This window comes from Macaca fascicularis, chromosome 10, assembly GCF_037993035.2.
Source record: "Macaca fascicularis isolate 582-1 chromosome 10, T2T-MFA8v1.1".
Lineage (NCBI taxonomy): Eukaryota > Metazoa > Chordata > Mammalia > Primates > Cercopithecidae > Macaca > Macaca fascicularis.
The window spans coordinates 106,478,442-106,498,381 of record NC_088384.1 but is presented as its reverse complement, the minus strand read 5'-3'; the positions used below and the strand labels follow the sequence as shown (position 1 = coordinate 106,498,381).

The following is a 19,940-nucleotide window of genomic DNA, read 5'->3' as shown; positions in this document are numbered from 1 at the left end:
TTTGTCTGGAAATCCCCATTGCCCAATCCCTCATCTCTTTCAAGCTGTACTCAAATATTTGCTCAGTGAGACCTTTCCTGCCCTGCCCCCTGCCCCCTATTTAGATTTGTTCCTCTGATGCTCCCCTCCTCCTTCCCTAGCTTATTTTTCTCCTTAGCACTCACTGCCATTGGAAATATGATCTATTTAATTTACCTATGAAGGCTGATACCCCTTCCTCCCCCATTCCATAATGTCCGCTCCACGCTGATGGGGACATGTGCGTTCTGTTCACTGTTCCATCCTAATACGTTCAGGTGACAGACAATATGAGTCTAGTGTGTTACCTTGGACACTGATGGAGGCAAGACTGTTAGGATGAGGGTGGAAGCAGGAGACCAGGAAGGAGGCTCCCGCAGGGGCCAGGTGAGGGAGGTGGGGCTGGGCCAGGGCAGGGAGGGGTGGCTGCGTCTAGATGGAGCAGCAAGCACGGGGTGTGGGGTGAGGGAAAGACAGGAGTTGGGGATGATGCCTTGGTATCCGCCCTGAGCATCTGGAAGGATGGGGCTGCCCTTGCTGGAGACAAGATGTGGTGGGAGAGCGGGTTTCGATCCTGGACAAGTTCCATGGGAGCTGCCTCCTGAGGCTTGCTAAGGCCAAACGCTGTTCCAGGGACTCAGGAACAGCAGCATGACACAGAGCCTGCCTTCTTGTCACTCATCTCATGGATTGGCATGGCAGCATTGCCGCTTACTGGGAAACATTGAGCCAGTGGCACCACTCCCCGAGCCTCAGTTTCCCCATCTGGATGACAGTCCCTCCCTCCCAAGGCCCGTGTGCGGCTCCATGAGCTCATGCCTCTGACGTGCCTGGCATCCAGTGGGCGCTCCAGCAGAGCTCGTTCCTTCCCTGTCCAGCCCCCATGCTGGCTGTCCCCCAGGAGACTGTGCTGGGAGCGTTATTTTTAAGCCTGGCTCCGGTGGGCTGGGCCATGGCTCTGAAGGCTGCGGGGAGACCACAGTGCTAGCAGCATCCCGCTTTCTTGACGCCAGGAGACCGCGGCACGGAAACATCAGGGGAGGCCGCCTGTGTTCATGCCCTGCCTGGTAACCCTTTATGCGAAATTATGTCATGTCACCCCATGCTGTTTATAAACATCTCTGACCTTTCCCAAGCAGGGCCGTGGGGGAGGGGGCTGCACCTAGTCCTCCCATTCCCCACCCCCGCACGCCAGGACCTGCTGGTGACCCCTCCCGTTAGCCCACATCACACAGAGCAAAGTGGGTGCACTGGCCTCCAGCCAGCGTTGGACTGGTTGTTTCAACACCTCCAAGCACCTCGCAGCTGACCAGCCCTGGGGTATTTTTAAACCCTGGCCTCGGCCAACCTCTTTGTCACATTCCGGTCGGGGCTTGAGTTTAGTGCGTGCCCCAATTCGGGTCGCTGGGTGGGGGTTGGCATTCACTGGTCAACAAACATTTAATCCAGTTCCAGAACCTGCGGACCTACTATGTGCCAAGACTGGGGACCCCAGGGGGCCTCCCTCACAGAGCCTGTCCCCAAGGTGCTCACCGTCTGGCGGGGACACTGTGACAGGCCCACACTGTGACAAGTGCTAAGATGGAGGCCAAGATGGCAGTTGCAACTGAAATATCCACAGGCCCAGCGGGTTATGTTAACGAATGAAGTGGGCCGGGTGTGAGCCTGTGGGGAGGGGTGGGGCCTGCGGAAACTGGCGAGCCCATGCCCAGTCTGAAGGGGCTGGCTGTGCGCCCCTCAGCTCCAGCCTCTGTTGTCATGAGGGAGTCGGGTCCAGAGCTTCTGATTTTCCAGAAGAAGCTACAAATCTAGGTTTATGTGAGATTTCATGAAAAAAAAAAATCAAAAAAACCCCTTGACTTTTAAATGTTGGCAATAAATGTTATAAAAATGTCAAAAACATTCTGAGAGCCAAATGACACCCGCTTGTGGGCTGGACTCAGCCCGTGAAGTCAAGTTGAGGCAAACAGTTTGTCCTCTCTGATGCAAACAGGTGCACTATAAAACAGTCAACAAATGTGGGCTGAACACCTACCCTGAGCTCCTTCTACTGTTCCAGGCCCCAGGAAACAGCCGGGAACAAGGTGGAAACATCCTTGCCCTCGTGTCGCTTTCAACCAGTGGGGTTGCTGGCACCAGCTCCTACTGGCTCACGAATTCTGCCAGCTAGTTTCACACACAGCCATCACTAAGAATTAAATTGCACGAGCTTCCAGTTAAGTAAATTACAACAAAAACAAAGGGCAAAAACTGCTCACAGATCATCACTTTCTCATCATTTCACTGTTCTCTGTGTTCTTGAAGTGATTGACGTCTGATGTGTCATATTATATCATATGCCATATCCCATGATGGAAATAGTATAGCATGGTCTTCCCAATGCCACGCTCAGTAAGTCACACTGGTAGCTCCAAATGGACCATGATGGGAGTAGTTACACCACAGAAACGGATACATGTAAAAATCAGGGCTCCCGCTTATTGAGAAGGCGTCATTAAACATTTAACAGTAAACCAGATTTTTTTTTTCTTTCTTCTTTTTTTTTTTTTTGAGATGGAGCCTCATTCTTGTGGCCCAGGCTGGCCTGCAATGGTGCCATCTCAGCTTACTGCAACCTTTGCCTCCGGGTTCAAGCGATTCTCCTGCCTTAGCCTCCCGAGTAGCTGGGATTGCAGGTACACACCACAACGCCTGGCTAATTTTTTGTATCTTTAGTGGAGACGGGGTTTCCCCATGTTGGCCAGGCTTGTCTTGAACTCCTGACCTCAGGTGATCCACCCGCCTCGGTCTCCCAAAGTGCTGGGATTACAGGTGTGAGCCACTGCGCCTGGCCTCCAGATTTTAAAAATACTGATATATACGGCACTTTCGAGTTCGAGACCAGCCTGGCCAACATGCTGAAACCCCATCTCTACAAAAATACAAAAATTAGCCAGGCGTGTTAGTAGACACCTGTAATCCCAGCTACATGGGAGGCTGAGGCAGGACAATCGCTTGAACCCATGAGGCAGAGGTTGCAGTGAGCCGAGATTGTACCACTGCACTCCAGCCTGGACAACGGAGTAAGACTCAAAAAAAAAAAAAAAAAGAAGAAGAAGAAAATACTGACAAATACGTACTATGTCAGACAGTAATAACTACAGTGAAGGAAAATAACACAGGTAGAGGGATAGATGATGGAGGGGAGTATTTGAGATAGGCAAATCATAGAAGGCTTCTTCGGGGAGGTGATATTTGAACAGAGACCTGAATAAAGTGAGAGAGTGAGCCGGACAGATACCTGACTGAAGAAGGTTCAGGCAAAAAGAAGAGCAAGTTTCTACCAAGAGGCAGGAACAAGCTTGCTAGTTCAGGAACGGGAAGGAGGCCGGCGTGGCAGGAGCAGAGTGAATGGAAAGAGGTAGGTATGGGGTTGGGGAGGTGGGCAAGGGTCAGATTATACAAGGTCTTATAGGCCAAGGTAGGAGGTGAATTTTTATTCTAAGAGGGGTGAGGAGCTGTGGAGGATTTAAGCAGGGAAGGGACATGACTTGGTTTGTCTTTTGTTTTTTTTTTTGAGAAGGAGTCTCAGTCTGTCACCCAGGCTGGAGTGCAGTGGTGCGATCTTGGTTCACTGCAACCTCTGCTTCCTGGGCCCAAGCGATTCTCCCACCCCAGCCTCCCGAGTAGCTGGAATTATAGGCATGCCCCACCACGTCTGGCTAATTTTTGTATTTTTAGTGGAGAAGGGGTTTCATCATGTTGACCAGGCTGGTCTCAAACTCCTGACCTCAAGTGATCCACCCACCTCAGCCTCCCAAAGTTCTGGAATTACAGGCGTGAGCCACTGCGCCTGGCCAGTTTGTCTTTTGAAATATTTCCTCTGACTGTGTGGATTGAGTGGAGCAAAGCTGGAAGCCAGGAGACCAGGGAGGAGGAGCTTACTGCCTCAGTTCAGGTGGGCAAGGACAGTGGCAGCCTGCACCTCGGTGGTAGCTGTGAAAGTGGCAACAAGGGCACGGATTTGGGATGTATTTGGCAGTCAATGAGCAAGAGTTGGGATGGATGGGATTGTGGGGTGAGGGAAACAGGAGTCAAGGGGCCACCGGGACCTGGTCTGAACACCTGCATGGAGGGCAGCTCTATTTCCTGAGCTGGGAAGAGAGGCGGGCAGGGCTGGGGTTTTAGGAGGGAAATAAATGGAGTATTCCGCTTGGTGAAGCTTAGGGGCCTGCGTGAAACCTACATGGAGGTGTCAGCTCACCAGCTGGGCATTGTAGTCTAGAGCACAATGTAGTTCTGGAAGCAATGTCCCTCTGTCGCAGTGGCAACCCCAAGTAGGGGGCTGGGGGGATTCTGGGAGGGCCTCACAGTGTACGGGTCCTGAAGTACCAGCAGAAGAAGCACGTGGTGAGAGAACCATGGAGGAAAGGCGACCCAGGAGGAGGGCACAGCAGGGCCAAAGGCCTGGGAGCAGGGCAAAGCATGTTCTTTTTGGAGGGGTTCCAGTGGTGGGAAAGGCTAGAAAGGCAGAGGACAGATCACAAAAGGCAGCTTCTTTCAGCCGAAGGAGGCTGCAATGGACCCTCAGGGCACTGGGTTGAATTATAAGCAGGTGCAGGCCAGGAGAGCACTTCACCAAGGAAACACCACATTGACTTTGCGCCTTGGGGTGCCCGGGCATGCAAGCCTCTATCCTCTCCTGCCCGCTGGGCCCCCAACACCCACCCCAGCATAGACAGCATAGTGGCCTCCAAGTCAGCCCAGAGCCTTTGCCAACCCAACCAGTTTCTTGCAGATTTTTTGCCCATGAACCAGGAAAACAAAGTAACCCCAAGGGCAGGAAGAAGGGTCAAGGGAATATTCAGGGATGTTGGTGTCTGAATTTCCATCAACAGGAAGGCCCAGGAGGTTACCTCCTGGGACAGGGGGTGACTGAGGAGTGCACGATATGGTGTGGACTTAAGTGTTGACAGGTCTTCATAACCAGTCCTCTTGGAAGGGAAACGGGGGCATGAGGCGCAGCTCTGCAGCCTGGCCCTGTCTTCTCTTAGGGCCGGAGTTCAAAGGCAGGTTTTTCTGCCACACATCTGCTGGGTGATATCAGGCAAATCATTCCTCTTTGCGAACCTCGGTTTTCTTATCTGTAAAAGGGAATCATAATGGCACCCATAAGGGCATCATTCATCTTCCTCCAGGAATTGTTGGGGGGTGAAGTGAGATTTTTTAAAATGTCAATAATTTAGCCCACTGCCTCACACCTGCTAGACTCCCAATAAATGCCAGCTGTCAATCATTATTTGCAAAGTTATTATTCATTATTGAGTACTTACTGTATGCCAGGCTCTGAGCTGTGGGAACTATCTAATTCAAGCTTCCTTCCCTCCCCGTGTATAAGGACTGTTATGATTTCGCAGGCAGGGAAGCGGAGCCTCCAGGAGTTGGCCTGGCTTGCCCACAGTACATTTGCTAGTAGGGGACACAGGAAGGGTTTAAACCTAAGTCTAACCTCAAAACCTGCTGTCATACTCATTCTGTGTTCTGCCTGCCTATGAATGAATCAGGCTCCAGAATTTTGGGAAATAGTCGTCGTCTGCGTGACCCCCCAAATCTAGCCACACCCACGGGGACCCTTGCTCTTCCCGGAGCCAGCCAGCTCAGGCTACACCCTTGACCTGGGGTGTAGTAGACGGTTGCTGTTCCAAGGCAGCCAAGGGCCTGGAGAAGCAGAACCACCCTGGGCCAGCCTGGGGCCTTCCTCCTGAATCAGGAGTCCAGCTGGGCACCCGCGTCCCATCAATAAACGTGCCCAAAAATAGCTTGCTGGGCCCCAGCAGAGCAGGAGGACCAGGACGTCCTGTTCCCGCAGGCTCTGGCCAGAGAGTGACAGCGTACTTGGCCTTCCTGGTCAGAGGCTGCTAGAAGGGAGGGCAGAGCTCACTCTGCCCAGGGCCTTGTGGGAGTGAGCTGTGCCCCTGGGTACAAACACCCCCAACCTCAGACATTGTGGAGCTTCTGAAATGTGCTGCTCGCGAGGCAGATGACTGTATGTGGAGCTGGCCAACGTCTTAGTAGACAGGCTCCTGGGGAGAGAAGGCCCACAGGCTCTGGAGTCTGATAGATGTGAGTTCAAATCCCAGCTTGGACGTTTCATAGCTGTGTGACTTCAGGCAAGTCCTTCTCTCTGAGCCTTGGTTTTTCTCACCTGAAAAATGGGGGAAAAGCTTTCATAAGGCTATCATTGTGATTCAGGGAGTTTACGTGTACAAGGAATAGTTTGTAGACTTTGCCGGTTTCTTTATGATCATCTCCACTTCCCACCTGCAAGATGTTAAACCCAGCAGGGAGTGCAAGGACCTTTGTTATTTCTGAGGAACTCCGATGCACACAGGATGTGTTCAGGCTACTTGCTGAATGAATAAATGAATGAATGAAAGTGTCAGGCACATAGCAAATGCTCAAAAACTCTCAGCAATTCACATTGTTAATGTGCTTGAAAAAGAGAAACTTGGGCATTAGGTGTGACTGATAAATGGTATTGGTGAAGATGCGGAAGGAGCTTGAGGGAGCGGGGGAAGGACACGTGTCATACACAAAAGGACAGGAGGGACACGGAGGGCGAACCCCGGGCAGAGGGCTAAGCTGCCTGAAGCTGGGAACCCCAGGGGGTGTGGACGCCGGTCTGGATTCTGGGTCGGGGATGGTGGACATGAAACTTCCTGGGAAAACATCCCTCCACACAGGCAGGGGGTCCTCACTGGTCTTGCACGGATCATCCCCATGCACTTGTGGGAGCTCCATGGCTTCTGCGTCTGAGGAGCTGGTTGGAAAGGGAGGTGGCGTGCAGGCTGACAGCTCAGTGCTTCATATTCATAATAATCACAGCGACAAGACTGACTTGCACTGACACAGCCCTTCCTGACGCCAGGCACTGACCTTCACGCGAACTGATGCATCCAATCCTCAGAACCACCCCAGGAGGTGGCTGCTATCCTTATTCCCATTTTACAGATGCAGACACTGAGGCTCAGAAAAGTGGCGAAGGTTGCCCAAGGTCACACAGTGAGTGGCCGAGCCCAGGTCGACCTCTTGACGTTTCCACTCTCTCCAGCACTCCAGCCATCTGTGACCACATCCACCTCTCCAGGCACACAGGCTCCCTCTCACCGGGGCCTTCCTGGGTGGATCCTCTTTGCAGCACTCAGCCCAGCCATTCAAGGATGCCAGCATCAGCTTCCTTGGGCTTCTCCTCAGATGACCCCACCTCAGGGAGCTTCCTTCGACCTCCCCCTGCCCCCAGGCCCCTGCTGTCCCTCACTGGGCTGTGACAGCCTAGGCACGCATCTGTCTCTACAATCTTTTATTGTTGTTGTTGTTGTTGCTGTTTTGTTTTGTTTTGTTTTGTTTTTAAGACGGAGTCTCACTCTGTCGCCCAGGCTGGAGTGCAGTGGCCGGATCTCGGCTCACTGCAAGCTCCGCCTCCCGGGTTTACGCCATTCTCCAGCCTCAGCCTCCCGTGTAGCTGGGACTACAGGCGCCCGCCACCTCGCCCGGCTAATTTTTTTGTATTTTTTTTAGTAGAGACGGGGTTTCACCATGTTAGCCAGGATGGTCTCAATCTCCTGACCTCATGATCCGCCCGTCTCCGCCTCCCAAAGTGCTGGGATCACAGGCTTGAGCCACTGCGCCCAACCGACCGTTGTTGTTGTTTTGAGACAGAGTCTTGCTCTGTCACACAGGCTGGAGTGCAATGGCACGATCTCAACTCACTGCAACCTCCACCTCCCAGGTGCAAGTGATTCCTGAGTAGCTGGGATTACAGGCGCCCACTGCCATGCCCAGCTAATTTTTGTATTTTTAGTACAGATGGGGTTTCACCATGTTGGCAAGGCTGATCTCGAACTCCTGACCTCAGCTGATCCGCCTGCCTCGGCCTCCCAAAGTGCTGGGATTACAGGCGTGAGCCACCGCACCCGACCTGTCTCCACAGTCTTAAGCACAGTGGAGGGGTCTGCATTTTTTTGGGAACCAGGTGTCCAGCAGAGAGTGGGAACTGCTGGAAACTATTTTGCAAAATAAACACACTGATGGGTACAAACTGTGTACCAGGAGGAGCTACGACCCTCAGATCTCTCAGTTCCAGGATTGTACCTAGGACAGGCAGTGAGTGGAGGGGAGGCCATGGTCACTGAGTCTCTGGCCACTCCCTGGGGCCCTGAGTGTTATTCCCTGGTCTGCTCACATATGGAGGCAGCATGGCCCCATGGTTAGCATCCAGGCTCCAAGATCCAACCATGTGGGTTCAAATCCCAGCTAGCTGCCAGCCTGCCAGAGGATCCTCGGCAAGTGACTTAAATCCCTGGGCCTCAGTTTACCTATAAGAAAAATAGGGAAAGTGATAGGATTGTTGTGAGCATTAAATGAATTTTTGAAGTTATTATTTATTTATTTTAGAAACAGAGTCTTACTCTGTCACCGTGGTTGGAGTGCAGTGGCTTGATTATAGCTCACTGCAGCCTCCCGACTCCTGAGCTCAAGTGATCTGCCTGCCTTAACCTCCCGAATAGCTGGGACTGCAGGTGCACACCACCATGCCTGGCTAATTTTTAATTTTTTAGTAGAGATGAGGTCTCACTCTGTTGCCCAGTCAGGGCTCAAACTCCTAGCCTTAGGCAATCTTTCTACCTCAGCCTCCCAAGATGCTGGAATTACAGGTGTGAGCCACTGCATCTTACCTAAATAATTTTTTGTGTGTGTCTGTTTTTTTGAGACTGGGTCTCACTCACTCTGTCACCCAGGCTGGGGTACAGTGGTGAGATCTCAGCTCACTGCAGCCTCAACCTCCAGGGCTCAAGCAATCCTGCCATCTCCACCTCCTGAGTAGCTGGGACTATAGGTACATGCCACCTCATGTGGCTAATTTTTAATTTTTTGTAGAGATGGGGGTCTCACTATATTGCCCAAGCTGGTCTTGAACTCCTGGCCTCAAGGGATTCTCCCACCTTGCCTCCTAAAGCACTGGGATGAGCATGAGCCACTGCACCTGGCCTAAATGAGTTTAATTCATAGTTAATACCTGGCTCTTGCCAAGTGCTTCATCAGTGCTAGTAGATATTATTGTTTTAATCATTACTATTATTAGGCAAGGCAGATTATGTAGGATCCTAAGCAGCAAGTTTCGTCTTTGTCTTGGGCAGCAGTGGGCAGATTCAAAAGTCTGCTCTGGGTTGGTTTCAATGACCGTGAGAGAAGTGAGAGGAAGTAAGAGGGTGACGTTAACCGTGGTGGCACCTAGCGCATGTGCCATCAGGGCTCTGCCCCACAGCTTCCCTGTGCCATTGACTTCACCCTCACACACAGCCCCCACCTAACAGAAGTCTCTGCTTACCCCCTTTTCAGATGGGAAAGCCCAGGCTCCGCACTCTGTCACCCGCCCCAGGGCACACAGCCAGGGAGTGGCCAAGCCTGGGTTCGAACCCTGGGATGTTTCCTGTTGCTGCTGTAACAGATTACACCAAACTGAAAATGATGCACAGTCATGACCCTACTGTTCGGAAAGTCAGAAAGCCAAAGTGTGTCTTGCGAGGGGAAAATCAAGGTGCAGGGCAGTATGGAGTTCCTTCTGGAGGCTTCAGGGGAGAATCCATGCCTTGTCTTGAGGCCAGCGGCACTCGCTGGCTTGCACCGCTCCCACCTCTGCTCCCACTGTCACGTCTCTGGGCCCGACCCTCCGCCTCCCTCCTCCCTCTCATGAGGCCCCTGGTGACTGCCTTGGGCCCACTGGATAAGCCAGACTCATCTTCCCATCTCAAGACCCTGAACTGAATCACACCTACAAAGTCCCTTTGCCATGTAAGGTCACGTGTTCACAGGCTCCACGGATTAGGAGGAGAGCACCTTTGGGGGTCATTATTCTGTCTACTGCACACCTAGAGTCCGGCTCCAATCCTGCCTTTTTGGCTTTCCCTGTGAGTGCCCGGGCTGAGGGTGAATGGAGGAGGCCCCGCATGGTGGCGGGAGAGTGGGTGGCCTGGTCTCCGGGCAGGCCTGGGCCTTTATGTGAGGAGGCTTCAAGGCTGGGAGAGTAGGCTCAGGGGTGAGTGAGGACCACCAGGTCAGAGCGAGGGGACTGAATAGGCCTAGGACGAAGCTCCTGCTGACCAGGGCCAGGAAAAAGCAGATCTTGTGGCCAGAGAGGCCGACTTTCCAAAAGAATCTGGAAATTCTGGGTTTTGTATGAAATCGCCAATTATTAAACGTTGGCAAATGATTCAAAATGATGAAGGAAACCCACGCAGTGCAGGTCATACAAAACCACACAGTGCAGGTCATACGGAGCTCGTCTGAAGCCAGACGAGGCCTGCAGGTGGCAAGCTGGTGGCCGTTAGCCTACCAGGGAGAGAGGGGAAGGCCAGTCCCTGCCGAGGGCAGTGAGCGTCTGGAACATTCGTGAAAGGGTCACCTGGGGAGCTCCTTGTGCCTGCTCTGCCAGGTGGGGGAAGCCTGGGCAGCGTGTGTTCAGGAAGGGGACAGCAGGCTTCCCCAAGGGGAAGGCCCAGAGCAAGTAGGGGTGCAGACCAGGCTCAGCTCAGCCCCAGTTCCAGCTCTGCCTTCAGGCAGGCAGGGGGCTGTGAGGCCTTGGACAAATTACCTGGCCTCTCTGTGCCTCCCTTTGCTCTCAGTGGAGGCTGACTCCACAGAGCATCCAGGTTCATGCATTCATTGAACAAATACTTCCACAAATACTTGCTGTATGCCAGGCCCTGGGGACTCGGGAATGCGCAAAGCAGAGCAGGCCCCTGCCTCCAGGGTAGGTGGACGGGGCGTGGATGTGGAATTGAGGCTGGACTTTCTTTCTAAGGAAGGAGTCAAGAGCAATCAGCTCTTCCCCTGCTGACAACCGTTTCCACTGCCTCATCCCAGAAGTAGTTGTGGCTTGTGACTTTTGTTCATTCATTGAGCACCAACTGAATGCCATGTATTCTATCCTTAAAACCTATAGAGTTGGTGTTATTATGGCCTTATTTTGCAGGTGGAGAAACTGAGGCCAGGCACACAGGTCACACAGCCAGGAGGGAGGCAGGGGTGGGACGATGGAGGTACCCCTCACCTCTGCCTCTTCTCCTAGGCCCTCTGCCTCTGAGCTATTTAGCAGAGCCCCTGGGGAAGTTCTTAAAGCCATCAGCGAGGGCCTACCTTGGGGGAATGTGGAGGGAATGTCTTCTGTGTATACTAAACTTTGTCCTGAATTTACCTCCTCTCAACTTCAAGCAGACCCGGTGCCTGACCTTGGCCACTGCATGGCCCTTGGTGCCTTTAGAGATTTCAAACTGATCCTCTTTCATCTTTCCGGACATGAGGCCTGGGCACTTTTTTGTCTCTCCTCCTGAGGCCATCCTGGGACTCCCTAAGCCATTTTATAATCACAGTGTCCAATCACTAGCACCTGCTATGTATGCGCCAGGCACCCGATGGGCACAACCTCAGTTAACCTTTAACAATCCCGTGAGTCCAGTGCTAGGGCTGATGAGAAACTGAAGTTCGACAGGGCCGAGTCACTTGCCCAAAGTCACACAACCATAAACGAATGGGTTCAAAGCTACACCATTACCCACGGTGCCACGCGGCTTCTCTCCACCAACCACTGGGGGGTGGGAGGGGTGGTTCTGCTCTGCACTGAGAACTTCACCCGCCTTCTGCTTAATTCATTGCCAGGACAAATCCCTGAGCATTTCGTTTTCCCACAAGTCCCCAGTGTGGGGGCTTCTTCCTGGGAATTGGGGGACTGGGTTTCTAATGAATTTGGAAGCCGCTTTCCAAGCCCCTTTTCTCGTCTCCAAACCCACTCGATTGTTTTGTGTGGGGTTCCACAGTGGGGAAGTTCTCTCCATCTTTTCTCCCGTGGTTGGGAAGGCGAGAAGGGCATTAACAGTGCACACTGACAGCGGGGTGCAGGGGAGGGCTTTGGCGTCCCGGATTCCAAATGCCAAGGGAAGGCCTGGTCAGGAGGGTGGAGTTGCCCAATTAGAACTTGGCTGGTTCTTATCAGTTCTGGAGCTCTGTGCTGGGCAGGCGCTGGAATCAAAGGAGGCCAGGGCTGTTTATTTACTTTCTCCCCTCCTTTTTGGCAAAAGGAGATCAAAGGTAAAAGCAAATCCTCCGCTCTGCACCCCTCCTCCCTTCGTTTCTTCCTTTTTCTTTCCTCCCTTAGAAGCCTGAGAACTAAAAGCTGTAGATGTGAAGGGAAGGTTTTTGTCATCACCACTGTTTCCCTGCCACCGAGTCTGCACTGGGCTAAGAATTTTGCAGAATGGCACAAATCTCTGCAACTAACATGATGTGTGACAGCTCTTATTATCCGCATGTGGCAGAGGGGGAAACTGAGGCACTGAGAGGGGAAGTCACTCTTTAGAGGTTGCTCAAGCCTCTCTAGCTTCTAGCTCCATGCTCTTTCTTTCTTTCTTTTTCCTTTTTTAGAGGCAGGGTCTCGCTCTGTCACCCAGGCTGGTCTTGAACTCCTGACCTCAGGCATTCCTCCCACCTTAGCTCCCCAAAGCGTTGGAATTACAGGCATGAGCCATCGTGCCCCGGCCCAGGTCTATGCCCTTAATCATGCCTTAAGCCATATCCCTCCTCTAAATAAGCATTCCCACTAAGAAAAATGAAAATAGTACAAAGGTGGCTAACAGAAATCCAGCTTCAAAGGTTCCCTGAGTCCCATTGTTGTATAGTGAGTTCAGAGGCTACGAACGCTCAAGCAAGACACCCAGATGATTAAAGTCAGTCGGGTGGGATGCAGTAGGGAGTGGTGGAGACTGTGGTGAAGTGGAGAGTCCCCAAGACGCAACTGAGCATCAATCCATTGCTGCCTTGTAAACATGAGGGTCCAGTGTGGTCGGGACTTTTGGACAAGCCAGACGTTTTATGTGAAATCTCTGGATTTGTCGTAGAAGATGGGAGTCCATTTTTATTTTTTGCTGATAGTGGGCTCTGCTGGGGTCCTGGATTAAATATTCCATTTTCCCAGTGAGTTGAAATATTAACTTTGAGGCCGGGCGCGGTGGCTCAAGCCTGTAATCCCAGCACTTTGGGAGGCCGAGACGGGCGGATCACAAGGTCAGGAGATCGAGACCATCCTGGCTAACACGGTGAAACCCCGTCTCTACTAAAAACACAAAAAATTAGCCGGGCGAGGTGGCGGCGCCTGTGGTCCCAGCTACTCGGGAGGCTGAGGCAGGAGAATGGCGGGAACCCGGGAGGCGGAGCTTGCAGTGAGCTGAGATCTGGCCACTGCACTCCAGCCTGGGCGACAGAGCGAGACTCCGTCTCAAAAAAAAAAAGAAATATTAACTTTGTCCTGATCCTTCCCATTGTTCTTTTATGTTGTACCTTTTTCTTTGTGAACTCAAAGATTGTTTTATCCAACTAAAAAGACCCATGGGTCACTACTTTAAATTTCATTAAGTTTATATATGTTGGCAGAATTGTCATCTTAAGGATGTGAAATCTTCCCATCCAATTAATCTCATCTTATTTGGTATCCTTTGGGAGCATTGTTTAAGTTTTCTTCCAAAATGTCTTGATTTTTTAAATAATGCCAAAATTCCAAGCTGTTTGAACTGCATGGGCCAAGCAGCACCTCCTGGGGGCTGTGTTTGGCCCAGGGGATCCCTGTTGCCCCCTGAAATTCAGGGCAGCCTCACCCCACGGGGCAGACTGAACACGCTGTCATTCAAAGATAAGCCTGTCCCAGGCGGGGAGATCTCCAGCGCCAGAGAACTGGGGGCAGGCTGGGCTGGGAAACTCTGGGATGTTCGTTGCTTAACCCATTCTGTGGGAAGCCAGGATGCCCACTTCCTTCACACCCAGCCAGATAAGCCCGCCGAGGCCGTGCCTTCCTGCTGAGGCTCCTGCCAGCTCATTTTTGACCAGCACTTAAAACAACAATTAAAAATAACTCATATGGTGTGCTTTGCTTTTTAAAAAGCAAAGCAATTTTTTTGTTTTTTATTTTTATTTTTGAGACACAGTCTAGCTGTCACCAAGGCTGGAGTGCAGTGGCATGATTACGGCTCACTGCAGCCTCGAAATGTTGGGTTCAAGCAATCCTCCCACTTCAGCCTCTGGAGTAGCTGGAACTACAGGCAGGTACTACCACGCCCTGCTAATACTTTAATTTTTTTTAATACAGATAGGGTCTCACTATGTTGCCCAGATGGGTGTTGAACTCCTAGACACAAGCGATCCTCCCGCCTCAGCCACCCAAAGTGCTGGGATTACAGGTGTGAGCCACCTTGCCCAAAGTACATTTTTAAAAGATAAGAAAACACCTTCCGTCGGTCCAGGAATATGTATTGAGATCCTCTAGTGCCAGGCACTGGGCAAGGCTCTGGGGACGGGGTGAAGTTCCTGCTTTTGTGGGTCTGATGCTTTAGCAGGGAACACAGGTGGTAAGCCCAGAAACAGATGAAAAAATACGGTGCATTTCAGCGATGGTCAGGGCGTAAAGAGATAAATAAGGTGAGTGGAATAAGAGGGACCGGAGGGCCACCTTAGGCAAGAGCTTGGGGAGGGCCTCTTAGCAGAGGTGACATTTTGCCGAGACAGGAATGACGAGAAAGAGACAGTGGTGGGACTCCTGCCTCGGTGGTCACTCTGATACCCAGGAAACCACCGGGACTTTTGGGCATTTAACCGGCCAAATATTTTTGCCTAATTATATTTTTATATTTTGTTACTTATTTATTTAATACATATATTACATGTTTGCATTTTCTAAAAACCGAAAGTGGCCATGCAGTGTTTTATAACTGCCTATTTCTCCTACTTGAGGCCTCAGTTTCCCCATCTGTCAACTGGAGATGTTCTCAGTAGCCACCCCACGTGAAGGCAAAACACAGGCCGGAATGAGGATTTACTAAGGAAATGACCTGTGGAACACAACGGATCCAAAAGTGAGCAATTATTGGTATATTTTTTATTATCATTTTATTATTATTTTTATGAGTCCCAAGAGGTGGAGATTGGCACTTCCATTTTGTAGGTGAGATTTTTCAGGCTCAGAGAGTCACACATCAAAGACTGAGATGCGAGCAGCTGGACCGAGGGTAGGATGGCATTCCTCTGGCCCCCAGCCTCCATACAGTGAAACCTCAGCCAGATAGAGCCCCTTTTTCTTGGGAGAGGAAGTCGAGGCTGAAACCAGCAGCTTCTTTTCGGTCGTTTTTTTTCCCTTTCTGCAATGTTTGTTTTTGTGAACATCACACTTATCTGATGTCACAGGTTTTGGGAACCTAAACCACAGACATAAATACATTGTGTTGTGCTTTGAAGGACTGTGCAGCGAGATAAGTGAGTTTGGTGATGGAGGGGCATAGAGAGTGCATGGATGCAGGTCTTTTTTTTTTCTTTTTTTTTTTGGCAGAACTAAGAACGTCATGTTTGTTCTTGGGTTCAAAGAAGTCAGCATCTTTGGCGGGAGCTGGGCCACCATCGCCCGGACCACGCTGGAGTGCTAAGTGCTCACATCCTCCCCAGCACCATCCTCAACAGCCAGAAGGCAGGCACAGGGGAAAACCCACCAGCTACACCAGCACCACAGCGTCCACACCCGCCGAGGATGCTGCACAAAGGCCCGTGGACCGGGGTGCCTGGGGGCAGGGCATGCCGGGCACCGTCCATCTTCTGGCAGGTTCTGGTTAACCCGAAAATCCTGTTTGGTTTTCCTGTGTCTTTTGAGAATGTCACTCAAACCCCTGAATCCTCTCTGTGATCTAAGTGTTAGGAGGCCTGCAAAACCCCGCTTCCTGCTGCAGACTTCTCCGCTTCCTGGCCCCCATGAAGACTGTTCTCCACATGCAGCCCGAGGGATTCTGTAAAAATCAAAGTCAGGGCAGGGCAGGGCCCTCTGCTCAAAACCCTCCTATGGCTCCCCACTTCACTCAGGGAAGAAGCCACGCTCATACTGTGGCCTCCTCCACCTCTCACACTCTGCACAGGTGGCCACCAAGCCCCTTTCTACCCCAGCGCCTTTGCACTTGCTGCCCCCTTACTTCATTGCGATCCCTTCTTAGCAGAGAGGCTGACCCTGAATTCCCTCCTGAAATAGCGACCCTTCGTAAATTATTGTCCCTGTGCCTTGCCTTATTTGTCTTCGTATTTCTTCGTTGCCACCTGACATGTTAGATATTTATTGTTTTCTCTCTTGCCATTGGGCCTATGTTCCTGGGGTCTCGCGTCTTTCTCCAGTGCCCAGAGGCTGACTGGCACATGGAGTGAGCGCAATCATTTCCTTTTGTGTGTGAATAAATGAAGAATCTTGGACCTGACCACTTCAGACCAGGGGGTTCAGCCCAGGTCTCTGGGACAATGAGAATTCTGAAGGATTTTCCCCTGGGGATTGACAGAACCAATTGCTTTGGGAGAGATCACTGCAGCTTCTGAAAGAAGCCACCTGTCCCACGAGGGCATGCACCATCTGGAATACAGACAACTTGATATCAGTGCCTCCCTCCTTGGGGTGGTGGTGTTTCAGGATTTAAATCAGGAAATATTGGGATGAGGCTTAGCCCCGTCCTTGGCACACAGGAAGTACTCAGCTGGTGGTCATGATCAGCATCAGCTGTAGACGACCATGGAGACAGGTGGGCTTGCTAACATCCAGGTTCCCTGATTGGGCAGCTGCATGGAGGGGGTTGTGTGCCGTGGGAATAAAGGAGGAGGGAGTTGGAGGTGGGGCTGAGGCTGAGGGCGCTGAGGTCAAAGCAGGAGAAAGATCTGGGGGTTCTGTGAGATGTTCAGATGGCATGCCCAGTTGGCAACTGGACTCAGGAGAGAGCCCACTAATGGATTTGGGGGTCATTGGTGCCAATGTGGTGACTGAAAACTAGAGAATGGTTGAGATGGCCCAGAGACCACACATAGAGACAGAAGAGAAGAGCTGGGACGGAAGGCTTAGGGCCCCACAGTGTTTGAAGGGAGAGAGAAGAGGAACCCATAAATGAGACCAAAACAAAGTCAGACAGGTCGGAGGAGCATCAGCAAACAGCGATGATAAGGAGGACAGTCGCCCATGTGACTCTGTGGTTCCCCCACAAAAGGGATGGAGTGTATTTGCCCGGCCTTGACTTCAGTTCAGTCATGGGACTTGCTTTTGCCAATAGCATGAGATGAAAGTGACAGTGTGTCATTTTGAGACCAGGCTTTAAGATCTCTCTCATGTGGCCGGGCGTGGTGGCTCATGCCTGCAATCCCAGCACTTTGGGAGGCTGAGGCAGCAAGTCATAAGGTCAGGAGTTTGATACCAGCCTGGCCAACATAGTGAAACCCCATCTCTACTAAAAATACAAAACAGCTGGGCCGGGCACGGTGGCTCACACCTGTAATCCCAGCACTTTGGGAGGCCGAGGCAGGCAGATCACGAGGTCAGGAGTTCGAGACCAGCCTGGCCAACATGGTGAAACCCTGCCTCTACCAAAAATACAAAAATTAGCTGGGCATGGTGACGTACACCTGTAATCCCAGCTACTCAGGAGGCTGAGGCAGGATAATCACTTGAACCCATGAGGCAGAGGCTGCAGTGAGCAAAGATCCGCGCCATTGCACTCCAGCCTGGGTGACAGAGCAAGACTCCATCTCAAAAAAAAAAAAAAAAAAAAAGAAAGAAAGAAATACAAAACAATCAGCCGAGCATTATGGCACACACCTGTAATCCCAGCTACTCAGGAGGATGAGGCAGAAGAATCACTTGAACCCAGGAGGCGGAGGTTGCAGTGAGTCGAGATCACGCCACTGCACTCCAGCCTGGGCGACAGAGCAAGACTCCATCTCACAAAAAGAAAAAAAGGTATCTTGCATGTTTCCACGTGGCTGTTGTGCCTGTGCCCCCACTATCAACAGCCATGCCCAGAATGGCCCATTGGTCCCAGGAGAAGGATGAGGGACCCGTGAGGCAGAGCAGAGCCAGCCCAGCCAGGACAGCAGACCTCCAGCTGAACAGGAAACATATTAATGGGTCCAGCCAAGGTCCACCAACCTGCAGCCAACTCCCTATTTAAGAGAATAAAAGGTTGGGGGTGGTTTCTCAGGCAGCATTCTTGTAGGCACAGGTGACTGATCCATGCTGTGACATGGAAATGAAATTGCAGTGAGCTGAACTGAAAAGAGGATGGGACAGAAGAAGTTTTGGTGAATAGAGGTGGAACAGACATCGTCAACTGCCCAACCACAGCTCTTTTCAACTCTCCTCCCTGGTGGGAGAACCCTCTTTTGCTTGAGGGGGCATCAGCACATGGCTATCAAGGAAGGGACCCCCGCCTGAAACTGAGGGGATAAAACAAGTCTCAGGACAGAAGCCCACACACAGAGGATGGTAGAATGGAAAAAGAAAGGTTTTAGAAGATGTCTTTCAGCCATTGTATCAACAGTTCTTGAACTACTGAGGCAGACACTGCTCAGTGCCTGCCCAATGCCCTCACTCTTTTTCTTCCTTGTTGACAGAACCCTGACTTTATTGGGATGGCAATGAGCCAGCAAAACACACTCACTCCCCTAGACTGCCTTGCAGCCAGGAATGGCCACATGATCCAGTACGACCAATGATATGGAAGCCAAATTTGCCCCGTGGGGCCCCCAGAAGAGCTTTCTGAAAAGAGACAAACATGGCGGACACACTGCTCAGCCCTTGCCCCCTCTTCCGGCCTGTAATGTGGATATGAGCTGAGGGTGGAATGGTCATGCTGCAATTATGGCCAACTATGAGGACAGAAGACACACGTTCGAGATGGCTGAGCAAAAACTGAGAAAGTGGCCAGGTATGGTGGCTCATGCCTGCAATCCCAGCACTTTGGGAGGCTGAGATGGGCAGATCACTTGAGGTCAGGAGTTCAAAACCAGCCTCACCAACATGGCAAAACCACGTCTCTACCAAAAATACAAAAAGTAACCAGGCCTGGTGATGGGCGCCTGTACTCTCAGCTACTCGGGAGGTCTGAGGCAGGAGAACTGCTTGAGCACAGGAGGGAGAGGTTGCAGTGAGCCGAGATCGCACCATTGCCCTCCAGCCTGGGTGACAGAGTGAGACTCTGTCTCAAAACAACAGCAACCACAACAAAACTGGGAAACAACCTGAGCCCCCGGTAGCACCCCTGAGTCACCCCATCAGTTCTGGATGCCTCTGGATTTCTTGTAGCAGGGCACAATATAAATAAACCCTGCCAGGGGTCAGGGTCTGTGTTCCTTGAAGCTGAACGCATGCCTGTCGGAGCCGCCACGCCTTCTCTGCGTTTTTGAATGTACAGGAAGACACACTTCCTTAATGATAAAGTCATTTGAGTTGAGTTTCCCTGCCCCTTGTAGTTGAATGTGTCCCAGGGAATACCTGGGTTTTGTAGTGAGCTGACTTCTAACAAACTGAGATACGCCTGATTCTAGGCTTGAGTGAAATGGGGAAAAGGGAACACTTTTGCCATTCCTGGAACACCCGATGGTGAGACAGAGGCCATGTGATTTCCTGTGCATGTTTCTGCCAAGATCGTTCTGGTCCCTAACTAAGGACTCGGGGTATACTTCCACTTTTGATATCTGTGGACTAATCACATTCCGGTGGGTTTTCTCCCTGGAGGAGGAAGCCAAGGTTCAAGGAGGAAAATTTACTATCCAAGGCACACAGCCAAAGCTAGACTTAAACCCAGGTCTACCTGACTCTGAGACTATCCTTTTTTCTCCTTTCTGGGTTCCTGTCTCCTCATCAGTAGAATGAAGAGATTATTCAAGATCAAAGCTTTTCAAACATTTCATTTCAAAGCAGGCAAAACCCTTTTTACAGCTGAACCTTTACTTGTCCAACCTATAAAAAAAGATGAAAGAGAAACATCGCTGAGTAAGGAGGGTCAGGCAGCCTGCAGCTCCACCCCAAGCCCCATGGCCCACAGGCACCTCGCTGG

At 51.5% G+C, this 19,940-nt stretch overlaps 1 long non-coding RNA gene across 1 annotated transcript; it reads left to right on the top strand.

Annotated features, from left to right (window-relative positions):
• The first annotated feature begins 5,996 nt into the window (after window positions 1-5,996).
• LOC123567154 (uncharacterized) lies at window positions 5,997-19,185 on the top strand. The gene is made up of 3 exons (XR_006689937.3): window positions 5,997-6,120; window positions 14,830-14,951; window positions 15,422-19,185. It is a non-coding gene; the product is annotated as an uncharacterized lncRNA (long non-coding RNA).
• The last annotated feature ends 755 nt before the right edge of the window (window positions 19,186-19,940 follow it).